Source organism: Rhinoraja longicauda, chromosome 35, assembly GCF_053455715.1.
Source record: "Rhinoraja longicauda isolate Sanriku21f chromosome 35, sRhiLon1.1, whole genome shotgun sequence".
Lineage (NCBI taxonomy): Eukaryota > Metazoa > Chordata > Chondrichthyes > Rajiformes > Arhynchobatidae > Rhinoraja > Rhinoraja longicauda.
In genome coordinates, this window is record NC_135987.1 from 1,165,336 (window position 1) to 1,171,335 (window position 6,000).

Sequence of the window (6,000 nt, forward strand, 5' to 3'; positions counted from 1 at the left end):
CATCACTGCGTTTCGCTGTTCTATACGTGATTTATGCAGGCACGTTTGCGAGTGACACGTTCATTTGTTCCACTCTCTGCAGGTTCAACAATAATCCCCGGTTTTTTTGTGCCTACGGGTGGCATTGAATTATCCCACTGTCACCCAGTTTCCTCGCAGGTCCAACAGATATGCGTTCGAGACGTACATTGACAACTGTCCGCTTCCCCGGTGTGAAGGCGGGATGGAAAATGTAGGAGAATAAGAGGAGAATAAAATAGCTCGGTGTTGAGCGCGGCCACGTAGTGGGTAAACGTCTGTTTTCGTGCTTTAATCAATCGATCGATGGCTCTGTTCGGCAAGATGCTCAGCAGATGTGTGACACTGACAACTGTAAGCCAGCATTTCAAAGCTTAAAGTGTAATTCAGATTATGAATGAGACTGCGCGTTGATCTTCTGATGTAAGCCCAGGAGATGTCATTGCTTTTCCGCAGCTCCGCGAATATTGGCCATAGCAAATGGGTAGCACCCAAATCGTCAGGACTGGGCAGTGTCATCTGGCTGAAGAGTGTACAACGAGATAAAGATCATGGCGGCAAATTGGGGGAGAAATGGCAGATGTAGTTTAAACGGAGTAAATGCAGGCGTTGCACTTTGGGAGATTGAATATTAGTGGAATGTAAACAGGTAATGACAACGATGAGCTCAATATAAAAAACAAACAAACAAAGTGCATAGACAAAATGAACAGCCCTGGTCAAATCAAAGCAATTTGTAGTTCGGTGTTGATGGCATCAATGTGCTGTATCTGGGACAGATCTTTGTTTCTACAAAGAAAAATAGGTACAAGATTAGGCTATCCGGCCCTTCCAACTAGCACCGCACTCAATATGATCATGCTGATCATCTAAAATCAGTATCCCGTCCCTGCCTTTTTTTAATCCCTCGATCCCTTTAGCCCCAAGAGCTAAATCTGACTCTCTCTTGAAAACATCCAATGAATTGGCCTCCACTGCATTCTGCGGCAGAAGATTCACAACTCTCTGGGTAAAAAATAATTTCCTCATCTCAGTCCTAAATGGCCTACCACTTATTCTCAAACAGAGACCCCTGGTTCTGATATCCCGCAACATCGGGAACATTTTTCCTGCATCTAGCCTGTCCAATCCTTTTAAAAAATTGTATGTTTTTATAAGATCCATTCTCATCCTTCTAAATTCCAATGAATACAAGCCCAATCGACCCTTTCTTTCATCATATATCAGTCCCGCCATCCGGGGAAATAACCTGGTGAACCTACGTTGCACTACATCAATAACAATAATGTCCATCCACAAATTAGGAGACCAAAATTGCAGACAATACTAAGCGCGGTCCCACTAGGCCCTGCACAACTGCAGTAGGATCTCTTTGCTCCTTCACTGAAATCGTCTCTCAATGAAGGCCAACATGCCATTAGATTTCTTCACTGCCTGCTGTACCTGCATGCTTACTTTCAGCGACTGATGTATAAGCACACCCAGGTCGCGTTGCACCTCTCCTTTTCCTAATCTGACACCATTCAGATAATAATCTGCCTTGCTGTTCTTGCCACTAAAGTGGATAACCTCACATTTTTCTGCATTGTACTGCATCTGCCATGCATCTGCCCACTCACACAACCTATCCAATCGTCCTGCCGCCTCATAACATCCTCCTCGCAGCTCACACTGCCACCCAGCTTTGTGTCATCCGCAAACTTGGGAATGTCACATTTAAATCTTTCGCCTAATTCGTTAATATATATTGTAAATAACTGGGGTCCCAGCACCGAGCCTTGTGGCATGCAACTAGCCACTGCCTGCCATTCTGAAAAGGACCCGTTAATTCCTTAACCTTGCTTCCTGTCGACCTACCAATTCTCTGTCCATGTCAATACACTACCCTCAATACCATGTGCTCTAATTTTGCACACCACTATCTTGAGTGGGTCCTTGTCAAAGGCCAGATACACCACATTCACTGGCTCTCCATTATCCATTATACTTGTTACATCCTCAAAAGATTAGGCAAGCATGATTACCCCTTCATCAATCCATGCTGACTTTGACCGATCCTGCCACTGCTTTCCAAATGTGCTGCTATAACATCTTTAATAATCGACTCAAACATCTTCCCCACTACCGATGTAAGGCTAGCTAAACATTCTGTATACATTCCAGGAAATCCTCGTCCTCAGCGTTGCTACCAATTTGGTTGGCCCAATCTATATGTAGAATAATGTCACCCATGATAACCTTTGTCCCCTTACTACAGGCATTGCTAATTTCCTGCTTGATGTTATCCCCAACCTTCCAACTGCTGTTTAGTGGTCTGTATACAAATCCAACAAGGGTTTTCTGCCCTTGCCTATTTCGCAGTTCTGTCCATACCGATTCTACAGCATTCAAGCTAATATCTCTCCTTGCTATTGCATGAATCTCCTCCCTAACCAGCAATGCCACCCCACCTACTCTTCCTTTCGGTCTACCCTTCCTGAGTATTAAGTACCCCTGCATGTTTAGCTTCCAGCCGTGGTCACGTTGGAGCCATGTCAACGTAATTCCAACTATATCATATTCCTTACCTACTGACTGCACATTCAATTCATCCACCTTATCACGAATGCTCCTCGCAATAAGGCACAAAGCTTTCAGGGTTATTTTTCTTACCTTCCTTCTGACTTTTGCTTCTGTCCAACTTTTAATGCCCTCTGTCTCCTTGCATTGGCTCTCACCTCCCTGCCCTGTTAGTTTAAACATGAGCTTTCCTACACTCTCTTCCCCGTTAACTGCAGCCATACTTATTGACTCCATCTCCCCCCCCCCCCCCCCCCCCCATTATTTAGTTTAAACCCACTAGTACAGCTCTAGCAAACCTGCCTGCCAGAATGTCGGTCCCCCTGCAATGAAGGTGCAACCCGTCCCTTTTGTACATGTGCCCCTGTCCCAGAAGAGATTTCAGTGATATAGAATTCTAAATCCCTGTCCCCTGGACCAACTCTTCAGCCACACATCCAGATCCCCTATCTGCCTGTTCCTACTGGAATCAACCCAGAGATAACCACCCTAGAAGTACTGCTTTTTAGCCTCCAGCCTAGTTCTCTACACTCACGTTGGAGAACCTCCCTCTTCTTACCCACGTCATCTGTGCCTGCATGCACAACTACTTCAGGCTGCGCACCATCCCTCTGGAAGGTGGCCTGTAGTCGGTTTGAGACATTTTGGACCCTGGGACCAGGGAGGCAGCACACCATCTTCGAGTCTTGCCTGGCGCCACATAATCTCCAGTCCGCACCTCCGACAACGGAGGCACCCACCACGATGTCTCTGCCTTACGCCGATCTCGCTGGTCGAGCCTCAGCGCCAGGATTCGAGTCACAGACCTGTCCGTCGCTCGGACTGGAAGCGTTGTCTGCCCCCGACAGCTCCCAAAAGGGCGTACCTGTTTTAAAAAGGTACTTCCACCGAGGTCTCCTGCACTCGTTTCATCCACTTCATTTCCGTTTCGGACTGTCTCACCTCCTTTACTCTTGGAGTGACGAACTAACTGTAGGTCCTGTCCAGGAAGCTTTCGGCTTCCCGGATGAACCGCGGGTCATCCAGTTGCTGCCCCAGTTCCCTAACTGGGTCCCTGAACAGCTGCATCTGGACACGGTTCCCAGAGTCAGTGGTCAGTGACACCAGCAGTTCCCCTGACTTCCCACATCCTGTAACAAACGCACTGCAATAACACTCCTTCCATCGCGGAGTCAATAAGGTTAAGTATTTTAATTAAATACACAACCGATTAAATGTGCGCTCCTCGCCGAAGACTCTCCACCTCACTTTTTTACCTTGCCCGTATCATTAACAGAGTCACCATCTATAACATACGTAACTGAATTTTTGTTCGTTATCCTCAGTTTCCTTGTCATCCTTCATAAGTGACTTGTCTCCTGAACATACCTCCTCTTGAGTCCTGTTCGTTTCACTTTCTTTCAGAAATGCACTACTCCTTCTGCATACTCTTCTTCTAGAGCTGGTTTCTTTAGGTACTTCAACAAAGACATAGTGTCTTAATCTGCAAGCAAAAGAAAATTAGCAAATTCGAGTCTATATCGTACTGTTAAACAAATCTTCAAAAAATATAATGGCAGCTTGTATGCGTGTTGCGAACAGGCAAATGCATAGGTAATAGTGAAAAACAATACATGCAGTTTTTTTAATACAACATCCACACTGAAATTAGGCTATGTGGAAGTACTTCTCACAAGGTGACGCTTTTAGAAGCACATTGATCACGTGTGGCTGCGCCTAACGGCTGCGGCTCTCTGGCAGTCTGTTTGTCTTTTTTTCCTTTTTTTGTTTGTTTGTGTCGGTGTTGGGATGGTTTTTGTTTCTGTTTTTGGCTCTGTATGTGTGGGGAGGGGGGGTGGGGCGGGTGGGGTGGGGGAAACCTTTCCTTTATTAGGTCTCTTCCCCGGGGCGCAGCTCGGCCGCGGGGCCTTCCATCGCCCGCGGGGCCTTCCATCGCACGGCGCGGCTCGGCCGCTGGACTTAACATCGCCGGCGCGGCTCGGCTGCGGGACGTTTCAGTGCCCGGTGCGGCTCGGCCGCGGGGCTTTCCATCCCCTTGCGGGGACTGTGCGTATCGGTCGCCTCGGTAGGGGTCGAGCTGCCTGTCCGTGGGCGCGGGGGGAAGAGAGTGGAAGAGAGAGGGGAAGTTTTGTTGCCTTCAATCACAGTGAGGGTGTGTTTGGAGTCACTGTGATGGATGTTTGTGTTGGGGTCGTGTGTCCTGTGTTCTTTTCTTTTTTGCTGTGTCTTGTGACTGCTGAAATTTCGTTCGGTATTTATACCGAATGACAATAAAGTTCTGTTATACTGTTATACTGTTATGTTATAGAAATCAAAATTTAAAACTGAAAATGCCACCAATCAGTTAACAACCGCACCACAGAGCAAATATTTTAGTTGTTTTAAATAATGTATGCGGAATTTGTAGCCATGACTGATATACTGGATATGCTGACCTTAATGTTTGAACACAATGACCCACGTGCTGTTCCCACGCTACACTGGCCGTGTCTGCAGCAGCGGTGGTGTAACCAGGGTTACCAAATCAAACTCACAAAATACTGAAGTCCCTAGAATAGAAAATTCGCAGAATATCACTCGAAGCAAATGGCACAATTTAACATTAGATTGCCTAAAATCGGGGCTCAAATCCCCTTAATATAGCTAGAATTTATGTTGCGTGATGCAAATAAGTGCTGGTCGATTGAAGTACTGTAAATATATATAGAATTCTAGTTCCAGCAGAGAAGTAACTAAATTGGCAACACGAAGTGAAGTTACAGTTCAACAGTTGCCTACGGCGATCCTCCAGTGTTGCCATTTATAAATTTATGATCCCACTAGCTCGTCTGGTCTTCCCTAAAAGGTTATATTACAGTAGATTTGGGAAATATCCTGCTACTTTGAAATTAGAAAACCATAGGAAGAGAGAAAAAACATATCAAATTTCCAGTTCCATTGCCATTAAAATCAATAAGAGCTTACTAACCACTTTAATGGCAATGCACCTTTTAAGTATAGAAATAAATATATGAATATCTGAATAAATTAAGTTATTCACCCTTCATTCACTCCTCCTGTTTCACTCACCCCAAAATAATTTCATTCGCCCTTGGGTGAACCATTCACCAGTTTAAGAAGCACTGGACTAAAGGTCGGCATTCCGCAATGGGATATGGAATTTAAATCTTCTCAAAATTGATACTTTCCACCAAGTTCTCATCGTCGTGGCTATCCTTTGAGGTCGAAAATAAAGGTCTACGTTCCGTTGTAGCGATTGAATCAATTATTCACTGCTTCCGTGCTGGTTCTTGACTGGGAGCTTTCAGCCATCACACAGCCCGCTCCCGTCGCCTTCCCCATCGCCGAAAGTCTTGTGAAGTTTTGTGCTGTTCACAGAACTAAGGCGCCTGTGCTTGTGTCTGTTTAACGTGTACTCGATGT